Below are 14,715 nucleotides of genomic sequence, written 5' to 3' on the forward strand. Positions count from 1 at the left end.
TTCTGTTTCCATTTTCCCTATAGTTTCTTCTTCTAGGTGATTCTTCCCTTCTCTGATTGTTCTTAGCTCTTTTTAATTGAATTTTGTGCCATAATGTGTATGCCCCCCATAATCCTAATATAATAGAGATCACAATTAATATTCCTTGAATGATTTTCCACAATATTCCAACCCAAATTTGACTAAACCAATTTCCTAGCGTCGCAAATCCCTTTCCCACTTTTTCCCAAACTCCTGGTTCTTTCAACTCTTTTAAATCCTTACTTGCATTAGTTAAATTAGTAAGCAATTATTTTACTTCTTTCTCATTTGCAGGGATATAAGAATAGCAGTGCTTTTCATTAATCATTTTGCAGACTCCTCCATCTTTTGCTAAAGGTATGTCTAAAGCAAGCCTGTTTTGGAGCATCATAGCTCTATCTGCAGCTAACTCAGTATTTAGTAGCAATATAGCTCCTGAAAAATTAGTTAACATATTATCTACTATAGTTGACAACTTTCGTATCTTGTTTCCGTTCAATATAACTCCTACTGAAGGAATTACTGCTCCAAAAATATCCCCTACTATTGCAGAGGCTGTTTCTCTTCTCCGTCTCCTTCGGTGTAACTCAGTCATTTTCGGTATCTTTTTCAAATCATCTATTTGATAGATTTTAGGGAATACTATTCCCAAATAACATGTCCCATACCATCCCTTTGGGAGTCGGTAATAAGCATTAAGTCCACAAATGTGATGGAGCCCAGGAATCACAGGGTCAGCACCATTTAGCATGAACGTCCATTTACTCTGAAACAAAAACACATGCCTACATTCACTTGTTCCCACAAATAAAGTGTCAGTGCGTGATTTTGGCCTGTATATACAAAGCTTCCCTATGTGTAATGCATCTAAAGCTAGCTTCCCTTGTGTTTTAATAGCAGTGTAAGCATAATCATTTTTGTAAGTCCTTTTCTCTAACCCTTTTTCTAACTTTTCTTTTAATGCTTTTCTCCTATCGTCAGTATGCTCAATAAAGCTCTTTTCCATGGGAGTTAATAAGCAAGTCAAATTGTTGCGATGCGCATAAGCCGTGCCAAATGTTTGTGTAGGCTCAAAGAATCCTCTAACTAATACTATATCATGCTCTTTAGCTATCTTACTTAACTATCTAATTATAGGAACAAAAGAAAATACTAAATTGTAGTTGGAATAAAAGTACTGTATATACCCTTGATTTTAAAAGTGTGTTAGTAACAGACTGTAAGTTATACCGTATGTCAGTGGTAAACTATGATAAGTAACCCCTTCTTCCACAGAGGAAGGTATTTGTGTACACACAAGACAATCCTTTGCATCCATCGTTTCCACATACTCACTCAATAAACGATAAAAGTCTTTAGAAGACAACTCTCATTTTGCGTTAGTATAATCATGCAAATATTGCTCATCTAATTTAAACCTCTCTATAGCTGTTAGTGTATTAGTTTCATGCACAGATGTATCTCTCATTTCTATCATCTCATGAATTGACATACCCACAATCATTATCACAAACAATATTCCACACAGAATCGCCATTCCTACACTCAAATATCTACAATATCTAATATGCTTCATGTTATCATCTAAATTAGCCAAGATCTGCAAAGAATCAGAAAGCAGAATTTTCAACTCCTAATTAATATGCAACACAAAAATCTAAAATATACTTCTTTCTTCACACTTTCAATTTCGCACAACAAGACTCCTTCTTCCCTTGTCAAAATCGGTTAGCAGCTGGTTATCTCCAGGTTTTAAGTGTCATATCAGGTTATCAATGTCTTTTCCAGTAAGTCATTTCAAACTTTTTCTTTATCCAACAATACAGTTTATCTTTTCTTTTTCTTCAGGTTGCGTCAAAATACTGATTCAAAACTTCTCTGTCAAAACAAAAGGACATAAACTTGTTCTGCCAGTCACTTGTTGTGGCGTATGCCCTCTCTGGTCCTGCGTATTTTCGACTTGACACTGTCTTTCTTTTGAATTTCCTTTCCCCTGTCAGTTCTCAATTCATCTTTCCTTGTGGTATCTTGTTCTTCCTCTATTGTTTCATTTATTACCAAGTCCTTTTTCTTGCCGATTTGAGATTCAGGCCAATTATCCCCTTTTCTTACACCTTATGTCAGCAATCTCTTTAAGATAGGACTTTTTTCCTTGACCTTGTCTGAAGTGCCCTCGTTTGATGGGCCTGCAATGGGTTCAGGAGGAGTCAGATCACTTTTGCTTTGACCTGGCTCAACTCTTTCCCCCTCAGGATCTGGCACTGAGTCTCCTTGTTTTTCAGTCCCTTTTGTTTGCATTAGCACTTCTCCTGTGCATGGATCTTGTAACGTCTTTTCTGCACTGTCTGCATGTTCTGCCTCTTGATTTTCCACACCCTCGTCTCTTACTGAGGTGATCAATCCTTCTTCTGCCAGTTCTGGGTCCACTTCCGGCTCAACTTGCTCTGGCCTGGTTCAGGCAGAATTATTCGCTTAGCTGCTGCTGGTGTTCTCAGCAACACTTCTTCATTATCCTGAGGACTCACCGCCTTTTTCGCATGGCTTGCATGTATCCAATTGGGCAATCCTGCATACTTTACAGCTGTGGTTGTCATCAACACCACTTGGTATGGACCCCTCCAATGCGGTTCTAGGCACGTTTTTCGTACATGCTTTTTGATCACGACCCAGTCTCCGGCTCTCAAGTTGTGACCTGGCTCATGGATAGGTGGCAGAGTAACAGCTTGTACCTGCTGAGAAAAAGATCGAACCACATCAGGTAGACCTTTGCAGTAGTCTAACACCATATCATCTGTGATATTGACAAGAGCATTGGCTGGTATTGCTGGTAGTCTCATTGCTCTTCCCATGAGACTCTCGTGAGGGGACAAACCTGTCTTCCTGTCAGGTACATTTCTCATTGACATCAACACTAAAGGCAATGCATCTGGCCATTTCAAGTTTGTGGCTGTGCACATTTTGACAATTGATTTCAGGGTACCATTCATTTGTTCTACCAATCCTGATGCTTCTGGACAATAGCTTCAATGTAGCTTCTGTTCAATATTCAGTGCTGCATATAAGAGTTTGATCACTTCGTTATTGAAGTGCGTTCCCCTATCTGATTCTAAAGAGATCGGAAATCCAAACCTTGGTATCAGCTCTCTAAGCAATAACTTTGCAACTGTGAGACTGTCATTTCTGCATGTGGGGTATGCTTCAATCCAATGACTAAACACACACACAATCACCAACACGTACTTCAGTCCACCACATGCAGGCATCTCAATGAAATCCAATGGCATTCTGCTGAATGGTCCTCCTGCTCTTCCAATGTGGCTCTAATTTACCACTGTCCCTTTTCCCACATTTAACTGCAGGCAAATCACACATCTATGGCACACTGCCTCAGCTGCTTGTCTAACTTTCGGATTAAACCAATCAACCTTGAATAACCTAATCATGGCACCCCTCCCAATGTGTGCCTGACCATGGTAATACCGAGCCATCTGAGACAACAGACAATTCGGTAGCACCATCTGGCCCTCCTCAGATACCCAGCTTTCATCTGGCCTCTGCATACACTTCAACTTTATCCACAGCTTTTTCTCTTCCTTGTCCGCATTTTCTTGCAAAGTTTTCAATTCCTCTAAGGTGTCAATTACCTTTAGAGCGGAATTTGCACAACTGGTCTCTTCTTCTTGCATTAGTTCCCACTTATCCTTGTATGATATAAAGTTTAGGGCACACAACCTTGCTACCGGATCCACATATCCATTTCCTAAGGAAATGTAGTTTGGTGTTTTCTGATGTGCACTGCATTTTACTACAGCAATTTCCTCAGGTAACTGTATTTCGCACAACAACTCTTTTATTCTGTCACCATTTCATTCTGGGGTTCCACTGGAGGTCATGAACCCTTCTTGTGACCACAATTAACCAAAATCATGAACAATCCCAAATCTGTGTTGGCTATCTGTGTATGTTGTCACTCTCAGCCTGGTAGAGACGTAACATGCCCTAGTGAGAGCCACCAACTCTGCCACTTGTGCTGAATATACACCAGGGAGCCAGGATGCTTCTAGGGTCCCCGTAATTGTACACACAGCCTACCCTGCTCTCAATGTACCTGTCCCATCTCTAAGGCATGAACCATCAACAAAAACAATTTGATCATTTTCTTCCAGTCGAGTGTCTCTAATATCAGGTCTAGGCTTTGTACAGAGATCTGTAACTTCAAGACAATCATGCTCTATGTCTTACTCTTTTTCAACTTCAACAGTATCACTTGGCAGTAATGTTGCTGGATTCAATACTGTACATCTTTTCAAAGTAACATTTGGAGCTCCCAATATACTCGTCTCATACCTTGTTACTCGAGCCCCCGTCAAATGTTGTGTTTTTGTTCTTGTCAGCAAAATTTCAACTGAATATGGCACCATTACAGTCACTGGGTATCCCATGTCTAACCATTCACATTGGGAAAGACTTTGACCAACTGCGGCTACTGCTCACAGACAACCTGGTAAAGCTGCTGCAACTGGGTCCAAGGTAGCTGAAAAAGAGTCTACTGGGCGATAAGCACCTCCATGGACCTGTGTCAAGACAGACAAAGAACATGCATCAAGTTTATGACAAAACAGTGTGAAAGGCTTTGTGTAATCAGGCATTCTCAACGCTGGAGCTCTGCACAAACTCTCTCTTAATTCAGTGAAGGCCCTCATTTGATCTTCTTCGAGAGTGATTGGGTCTGTAACTCCTTTGTGTGTCAATTGTTGTAAAGGTTTGGCAATCTCAGCAAAATTCAGGATCCATTGTCTACAGTATCCTACCATTCCCAAAAACATGTGTACATCCTTCTGGGAAGTCGGCGGATTTCTCTGCAAAATCATTGTAATTCTCTCTCGGGAGATTCTTCTCAACCCTTTCACAATCTTATGACCCAAGTATTTGACAGACTTCTGACAGTACTGCAGTTTTGCAGGTGAGACCTTGTGTCAAAAGTCTCCCAGATGATTAAGTAAGACAAATGAATCATGTTTTCACTCGTCCCTTGTCCTGGACGCAATCAATAAGTCATCAATGTACTGTACAAGAGTCGACTTGCAAGGTAATTCCAATGACTCCAAATTCTTTTTCAAAATCTGGTTAAACAAGGACGGTGACTCTGTGTACCCTTGTGGAAGCCTACACCAGCTGTAGACTTTATCTAGGAATTTGAAACTGAAAAGAAACTGACTATCCTCGTGAAGTGGTACTGAAAAGAAAGCTTGTGACAGATCGACTACTGTAAACCACTCTGCCTCGCATGGAATCTGAAACAGTATCACTGCTGGATTGGGCACAATCGGGCAACAATTAACCACCATGTCATTCACCTTTCGCAAATCCTGCACAATTTGCACTTTCCCACAGGGCTTTTTCAGTCCCATTATCGGTGAATTACATGGACTGCTCAACACTTCCTTCAAAACACCTTGCTTCAAGAAATCTCCAATTATTTGTGCCACCTTCACCAACACATCCTGTGGCATATTGTACTGTGGAAGTTTTGGAAACTCAACATTCGGCTTCAAAGTGATTTTAATTGGCTCCACATCTTTGATCCAACCCACTTCTTTTCCTGTCAAATCCCAAACCTTCTCCTTCACTGTTCCCTGTAAATCCCCATGCAATTCCCTCAAAGAGAACATTGGGAAAACCTCAGTCAAGGGATATTCTTCAAATGCTTCATTAAGAACCATGGCTGATGCTTGCTCTTCCTCATCATCACTGTTTGTCTGGACTTCTATTCCTGCGTCTGTACAATTTATGGAACATTTGGTCTTGCATAATAAATCTCTGCCTAACAAAGATACTGGACTTGAGTCGTACACTACAAATCTATGCAGTCCTGTATAGTTCCCAATTTCAATCTGTACTGGTTCTGTGATAGGATTAGTTAATTGTCTATTCTCCACTCCCACAACCTGCACTGTTTTCCTGGAAAGGGGCAAGTCTGGTACTTCGATACTCCTTACTGTGGAGTGCGTGGCTCCAGTGTCGACCAGGAATGACACTTTATGTCCCATTACCTTTCCCTTCACAAAAGGCCCTCTCTGATCTACCTCTAGGGATGCGGCAAGGATACAGGCTCCTTCATCCGAACTGTCACTCATCGATTCATCGTTTATTTCATCCTCACTGTGAAATGGGAATTGGTGTACTGTATTGTTACTGTTTTCTGATCTCCGACCATTGACCTGCTGAGTAAGCATAACTTGTTGCTGCTCCATCGGGGCTTGAGGTATGTGCATTTGCTGTCTAGGCACCATAGAAATCTGCTGCTGTACCGGTGCTAAAGGAGTAAATTGTGCTTGTGGCACCTGCATCTGTTGAACTGATAAAAAGTTTTGACCTCGAGTTTGAACATTCGGGAATTGGCCCCTCACTCTGGGGACTCTCACTGTTTGTACTGTACTGACATCACCTTGCTGAATCATTCCTTCCTGCACCCTTAACGGACACTCCCGCTTCCAGTGTCCCACGTTTCCGCACAGGTGACATGGCAAAATTCTTTTCATCCCCTGCATGTCATTCTGAACAACCACTGTATTCAGATCAGGACCACGCATCACATCCATACCACATCCTCTGCCCCCCACTTGAGGCTGAAACACAATAGCTCTCTGTTGTGGCGGCATCGGTGGCACTAAAGCTCCTTGCACTCCTGATTATGCTGCCTTAATCTGCATCACCACCGCCTTTTCCTTCAACTGCTTTTGCTTTAGTTCAATCTCATCACTACAATGTTTTGCATACTGCAACACCTCATCAATTGGCTTTGCCTGCCAACAAATCAAATGATTCTTAATCATCTGCCCTACTTCAGATCTCAACCCTTCAATGAATCTAAACACGAAATGCAACATGTCCTTTGGTTTGACTGCTTCCTTACCACTGTACTCCTTGAAAGCCTTTAGCAATCTTTCATAATAGGTATGTATTGACTCTTAGGTTTCCTGAACCATCCTGTCACTTCTCTGCCAATCAATGTTTTTCGGAGAAATCCTAGTTTTCAAAAACTCAGTCACCTTGTAATAATTTTTCATTACCTCAGGTGACGGTGCGCCTGTAATTTTGTGCCTCTCAGGTTCACTCGTTGGCCAATCTACTGCTCTTTTGCACTCAACCCATAAGTCAGCTGGCACAACTATCTCAAACAAAGTGTTCAAATCTTCCCACAAACATTTAGAGAGTTTCACAAAACTCTCAGTCTGTTGGTACCATTCAACTGGCTTTTCTCTCAATTTAGGATAATCATTGGTAAAAGACAGTTTGGGGGTCATTCTGACCCTGGCGGTCCTTGACCGCCGGGGCCAGGGTCAGCGGGAGCACCGCCAACAGGCTGGCGGTGCCCCGCAGGGCATTCTGACCGCGGCGGTTTGGCCGTGGTCAGAACAGGAAAACCGGCGGTCTCCCGCCGGTTTTCCGCCGGTTTTCCGCTGCCCTGCTGAATCCTCCATGGCGGCGCAGCTTGCTGCGCCGCCATGGGGATTCAGACACCCCATACCGCCATCCTGTTCCTGGCGGTTCGCCCGCCAGGAACAGGATGGCGGTATGGGGTGTCGTGGGGCCCCTGGGGGCCCCTGCAGTGCCCATGCCAATGGCATGGGCACTGCAGGGGCCCCCGTAAGAGGGCCCCACAAAGAATTTCAGTGTCTGCTCAGCAGACACTGAAATTTGCGATGGGTGCAACTGCACCCGTCGCACCTTCCCACTCCGCCGGCTCCATTCGGAGCCGGCTTCCTCGTGGGAAGGGGGTTTCCCGCTGGGTTGGCGGGTGGCCTTCTGGCGGTCGCCCGCCAGCCCAGCGGGAAACACAGAATAACCGCAGCGGTCTTCTGACCGCGGTGCGGTATTCTGGAGGGGGGAACTCTGGCGGGCGGCCTCCGCCGCCCGCCAGAGTTAGAATGACCCCCTATGTGACTTCGATGCCAAGGAACATGAACAAACTGTCCTCCTGGAATTTCTCTCATCTGTAACATCTTGACTGCTTCTCCCTTTTTACTCCCTCTGTTTCCCCTTCTGAATCTCGTTTTCGTTTATCCTTTCTTTTCGCCCATCTGCCTTCCCACTTCTCTAATGCTCCCCAAATCTGCTCACTCTGCAGCAAATCTCTCAAATGTGCCTTCATTTCGGCTGCCCTCATGTGTTCAAAATCCTTTGCTTCAAAATCTAATCTGTAGCTTTGTCTCAAATGTTTTGTTGCCTTAAGATCGATGTCATGTTTTTCTGCTACTTCTGCTAATTTCTGGTGTATTTTTCCCACTTCCTTTGTAATCCTCGGACACAAATACCTTAGCTCTTCTTCAGTAGAGGATTCTAACCTGTTCAATCCCATTGTTCACTCAACCAATTAATTTGCCTTGATATTTAGTCCTAATCGAGTCAGTTGCTCTTCCCCCTTTGAGACACCTTGCGAAGAACTTAAACTGCCTAGCCAACTATTTAACTGCTGTGCTGTCAACCCTTGTAATTAAATCTTACTCGCACTAACCACTGGCAACTGTTGTACCCCTGTCCCCACTGCTTGTGGTGTCAAAAGTTTCATACTCTGATTTGCATCTGGTAATGTCACTAGAGGACTAAATCCCACAGGAGATTTAAGCTCACTCGGACAAATACTTGAAGATTATGTCATCGGTGCTGAGTCTCCCGCTCCCCTTCTCCCTAAGTTCTGTGTTATCTCAATTTGTCCCCCTGCTTCTGATTTCTTCTGAGCATATAAGGGTACCCCTGGACCAGCAGTAATCGGTAGCGATATTGCACCGGGAGCTATACTAGAGCCTGCGCTTCCTGTAAGTGGTACTCCCATTGCCTGATTCATAACTGGTGCGAGATCCACTGATGTCCCAGTTAACTGATTAGGCCTTGGCATATTCTGTATCTGTGCTGGTGGCAGTAACATTGGTGTTGGGTCTGTCTGAACTAGTATTGGCTGCGGATGCGCCTGCTCCCTCGGCACCACAACATTTGAAACAGTCTCAAGAGTTGGTACATTCAGGTAAATCGCTGGTGCTGAAGATGTAGGTACCTGCACTTGAGCTTCCGCTCTCGTTCCTGCAACTGGCGTACTCTGCACTACCCCTGGTATCTGTCCTCCTTCTGTTTGTACAGCACCCATGGCTCCCTGGGATGCTCCAGGAGTAGCAGGAGGAGCTGTAGCAATATTCCCTGGACCCCCTGCATAAGTTGTCACAGGTGGAGGTCTGTCCCTCAGCAACTGCGTAATGTAATACTCTACATCAGAATCGTCATCATCTACATAAGACTTTTTCCCTTTTCTTTTATCCCCATTCTCCCTTTCCTTGTTATTGTCTCCCTTATCTGAATCATCACCTTTCGTGATAGCAGGAAACATCTTAATCTCCTTCATGGTTGCCATTCTCCATCTTTTTTGTTCCCAATCCCACCTAGCTTCGACTAGTGATTTCTCTATCTTCTTTATCCTTTTATTGGTCTTTAGCTCATGCTGCTGTCTGGCCACTAGCTCCCAAACTGCTAAAGCCTCGAATTGTGCTGGTCTTGGTAATGGTCTCATGTCATACAATGATAATCGCAACTGGTCTAGAACCCTTAGATTAAACGTTCCATGCTCTGGAAATGCTAAGGTTCCTTGATTCTTAGTCAATGTGCTACATTGCTTTAACCAAAGACAAGAAGCTATGCCCTTTTCTGTAATTACGAGATGTGCTGGACTATCCTCCGGGGGGGTTGGTTCCCCCACTGAAGCCTTAATGTAAGATTCACCCTTCATCGCACTCCTAAAAGCCTTGAAGAACTTCATTTTGCCTGTTTTATGTATTACAATTCAATAAGTGAAATTACTTTTACTCTGAAGATTCCCTTCACCCGTATGCTCAACCAATTGCCTCTCGGGGCGGCTGCCAATCCGGTCGCAGCTCTTCTCAGTAACCAACCTATCCCAGTGTGGCACACACTTACGTCACACTAACACACAGCGGCTGACAAAGTCTTGCGGCTTCGCCCTCCTCAACTCAAATTCATTCGACTAATGCAATTATATTGCGAGCATCTTCACCAAATAATAACTAAAACAAATCCGCTGGTTTACTACAGGAAGGGACACAAACGCTTCAGGGACCTTACAGATTTTCAATAAAAGGCACTCTCTGGGACCTTAGCTATTCCTCTTTCTGAGTCCCCCACGTTTGCAAGTAAAATTCGACCCGCAAACTTTACTCTCAACTGATCTTTGGGTCTATCCTGGTGCACATAGGACTCGCCAAATCTCAGTCGAAGCTTCTTTATTCAACGTATATTCATTCAGACTTGTTGACCACGTCCGATCAACCTACTAAACCAGACAGATTACTACATATACCCAAGTGTCTCCTACACTTGTCAACATACTCCGGAGTCTTAGACCACGCAGGGTCCGTACATCACCAACAACCATGTAGACAATTTTTGAGCACAAAGCACCACGCACGTATGAAGTTCGACGACTTCCCTACTCGCACACCATTTAGGAGTATGCACACTCCTACTAACTCTAAACTGGAGTATGCAAACTCCCTACTTTTCACCTCACATACATCACAATTCACCTGTGATCTGCTTAAGCTTAGAAAAGCGCAATTCTACCACTCTCATACTATCTCAAATACGCCAGGAACATACCCATCCCTACTCACGGGATCCAGAATCTGGGAAAGTCATTTCTGGGCTTAAGGGAACATCATCTTTGCTACCATTATCATTTTAAAAAGAAAAATTCAAACCTCATGAAATCCAAACAACTATATTCAAATTTATACTACCACCATAACCTTTACTCGTTACTTAACTAGTTCCCTAAGGAAACTAACCATCAAGCTGCTACCAAATACTGCTAGCGTGCCTTGTCCTCAGTAAGTAAACTTACAAGGGGACGCCTATAGGTCAATGAATCTTTTGGATCACATAGGGTATCCTAGCCAAGTATCGCGAGTAAAAGAAAGCTTCAAAAAATCAATCCAATCAACTTCAAATACCATGAATTAATCTAATCAGAAAAAAAACATCACTCATATGAAAGTTAGTTCTGTTTATTCCCTACTAGTTACAACTCTAATCATAAACCTTCATTCAAATATCATGATTTCCAAATTTTATTAGCAACATAAGCAAGAATTCTCAGCACTTTATTAATATGCAACCAACGTTACACAAGGCATAGCAATTCATGAGCAATCGAATAATTCAGCAATATAAGTCAGTCAGTCTAAGTCACGCTAAGTCACCCTTGTCAGCCTACCTATCTCCAAATTGGCATCAGCATGTGGGTCTTCATGCAAAAACAATTTAGTCAAAATCATTCATTTGGAAAAATCTATCTAGAAGAGAAAAACATTTTACAACAGCGCAGTTGGTACCTAGAAAGAAAAAGCATTAATTAGTCAGTCAGGTTACTTTTTGTATAACGCAGTTTAGCGTCAAAAAGTTTTGCGCCGGCTAACGCCATTCTGAAGCGCCATGCGGGTGCCGTATTTATTGAATTGCGTTAGCCGGCGCTAGCAGACCGGCGCTGCCTAGTGTGCGTGGAAAAAAAACACGTACACCAGGCAGCGCCGGCGTTGGGGAAAATGGCGTTAGGGCGTCTTAAAATGGTGCAAGTCAGGTTGACGCCAAAAAATCGCCTCCACCCGATTTGCGCCATTTTTAACGACGCCAAGATGCCATTTACATGACTCCTGTCTTAGTAAAGACAGGAGTCATGCCCCCTTGCCCAATGGCCATGCCCAGGGGACTTATGTCCCATGGGCATGGTCATTGGGCATTGAGGCATGTAGGGGGGCACAAATCAGGCCCCCCATGCCAAAAAAAAAAAATGTTATACTTACCTGAACTTACCTGAATGTCCCTGGGATGGGTCCTCCATCCTTGGCTGTCCTCCTGGGGTGGGCAAGGGTGGCAGGGGGGGTCCCTGGGGGCATGGGAGGGCAGCTCATTTTGAGCCCACAGGTCCCTTAACGCCTGCCCTGACCCAGGTGCTAAAATCCGGCGCAAATGCAGGGTTTTTTGCCCCGCCCACTCCCGGGCGTGATTTTTGCCCGGGAGTATAAATATGACGCATTTGCGTGGCAGTCATTTTTTTAGACGGGAACGCCTACCTTGCATCTCATTAACGCAAGGAAGGCGTTCACACAAAAAAATGACGCTCTTTCCTCATACTTTGGCGCTAGACTCGTCTAACGCCAAAGTATAAATATGGTGTTAGTTTACTTAGTTACGTAGGTCCTGATGAAGCGTCAGTGGATCTGTATAGACCAATAGACGCGAAACATGTCGACCTTAACATAGAGTTATAATTTTATAATTTTTAGGACTCTCTAATATATTTATTCACTTTTGAAAGGCGTCTGAGCATAATCCTCAATCTTACTTTCAAAATTGTTTTTAACCTTGGTCTTCACCCTTGTTATATTTGACCGATTAAATGATGAAGTTTATGGATGAATAACCAATTTTAAACCTCTTTTTTGTCTTTGATGGTGACTTATAGCACCTTTGTTTTGCACTATTGAATTTTCTAGTCACTATCTCAGAATTCGGCTGAGAGCCCCCATTCCGGGGTGCCCACTAGGCATTGCATTGCCGGCCTAGTGAGGAGCGATTCCCGATGATGATGCTAGTCATCCAGAGTGATGCTTGAGGGCTCTTGCTCCTTAGATTACAGGTCTCCCCTGTTTTCATTTTCTTTTTTCTATCTTTGGAACAGTGTACCTGTATAAACATACTATTATAGGGAGACTGTACACTGGACCAGTAATACTCCCAGTCCCTCCTTTTGTGTTAGCCCTTTTACAGGTGGCCATTGGAGGACCTGATGATCTCACCCTTGGGAGTAGTGCCAAAAAAGAGCAGGGGGGGAGTTTAGGCTGATACCCCATTTGTCTTGGCCTGAGGAGGCGTTGGTGAATGACTTCATTGCACCAGAGGACACCAAGGTGGTATTCGCCACAGTGGATGATGCCATACGGATCATCCGGGGGTGTGGAAGGCATGCAGAGATGGCAAAATGGGACATCAAAGCAGCATTTCGGCTGCTCCCGATCCATCCAGAGGATTTCTCTTTGCTAGGAATGCAGATGGGGGGGGCGATATCTGTGGATAGAGTCCTTCCTATGGGGTGTGCGATTTCATGTGCCCTTTTCGAAGCCTTCAGTACGTTCTTGCAATGGGTTTTTGTGCAACGGAGTGGGCATCGGACGGTGTCACACTACCTGGATGATTTTCTTTTTGTGGGAACAGTGCAGTCAGGTTCCTGTGGCAGGGCGCTTAGGCTGTTTGAACAGATGGCACAGGATTTTGGTGTACCTCTGGCACCAGAGAAAACGGAGGGACCCAGTTGTGTTTTGACCTTTTTGGGGATTGAATTGGACACAACGGTCTTCATGGCTCATTTGCCGGCGGAAAAGGTGGGGAAGATGCTGTCTTTCTTAAGGGAGTTCAGGGTGAGGCGCAAAATTGAACTTCAAGTGGCACAACAACTGCTGGGTTATCTAAATTTTGCATGTCAGGTTTTCCGTGGTGGCAGGACTTTCTGTAGGCGCATGGGCCTAGTGATATCGGGGGCATCGCTCCCGCACCACAGGATAAGGTTGAGGGTGGGATTGCGGGGGGACATCAGGATTTGGGAAATCTTTTTGACACAATTTAATGGGGTCTTCATGGCTTTTCGAGAGGAGGACACAGTGTGGCAGGTACAGATTTTTTCGGATGCGGCTGGGGCAGTTGGTTTTGTTCTGTTCTGGGATGGGCGCTGGTGTGCAGAGTCATGGCCTGTGCAATGGCTCAGTCAAGGTAGGAGCATTGCGTTCTTGGAATTTTTCCCTCTATTGGTGGCGCTGGTGGTATGGGGCAATGAATCGGCAAACAGGACGGTGATTTTTCATGTGGATAATTTGACAGTGGTTGAGTTGGTCAACAATCAGAAAGCAAGGGATGTGAGAGTACTGAAATTGCTCAGAATCTTTATGTTGCGTTGTTTGACTCTGAACATAATATTTAAGGCGGCACACATTCCTGGAGTAAACAACTCCATCGCAGATTCCTTATCTCGTTTGCAGTGGCAACGTTTCTGACAATTGGCACCCGGCGTGGACAAATTCAAGACAGCAGTCCCGGCGGACATTTGGGAGTGGGGGGCGTGATGGTCAGGAGACTGGTGGAGAGGTCTCTGGCAGAATCCACTCTTAGGAGTTACTGCCTGGTGTGGTTGGAGTTTCAGGATTATGAAGTGTACAAGGGGCATTTTTGGAGACAGGAGCGGGTGGTATTGGAGGCGCGAGTGATGCGTTTTGCTCTGTTTTTGATTCACAAAGGTTTATCGCCTACTACGATTGGGGGCAAGCTGGCAGGAGTGTCTTTTTACGGGAAGTTGTTTTTTGGTTGGGATCCGGATAAGAATGATATTCTGGGGAAAATGCTGAAGGGTTGGGGGAGAGTTCGCTCTAGTTCAGTTTCGGTTCGGGAAGCCATTACTTTCGATTTGCTGTTAGAAATTCTGCATGTTTTGCCGGTGTGTTGTTTTAATGCAGATGAGGTGCCACTATTCAGGCTATGCATGATATGGATGTTTTTTGGGGCGTTTCAAGTGTCTGAATTTTTGGGGGTGGGCACAGCATGCGGGGTAAGGAGATGTGAGGTGCGGCGCACAGGGGGCAG

This window comes from Pleurodeles waltl, chromosome 3_1 (assembly GCF_031143425.1).
Source record: "Pleurodeles waltl isolate 20211129_DDA chromosome 3_1, aPleWal1.hap1.20221129, whole genome shotgun sequence".
Lineage (NCBI taxonomy): Eukaryota > Metazoa > Chordata > Amphibia > Caudata > Salamandridae > Pleurodeles > Pleurodeles waltl.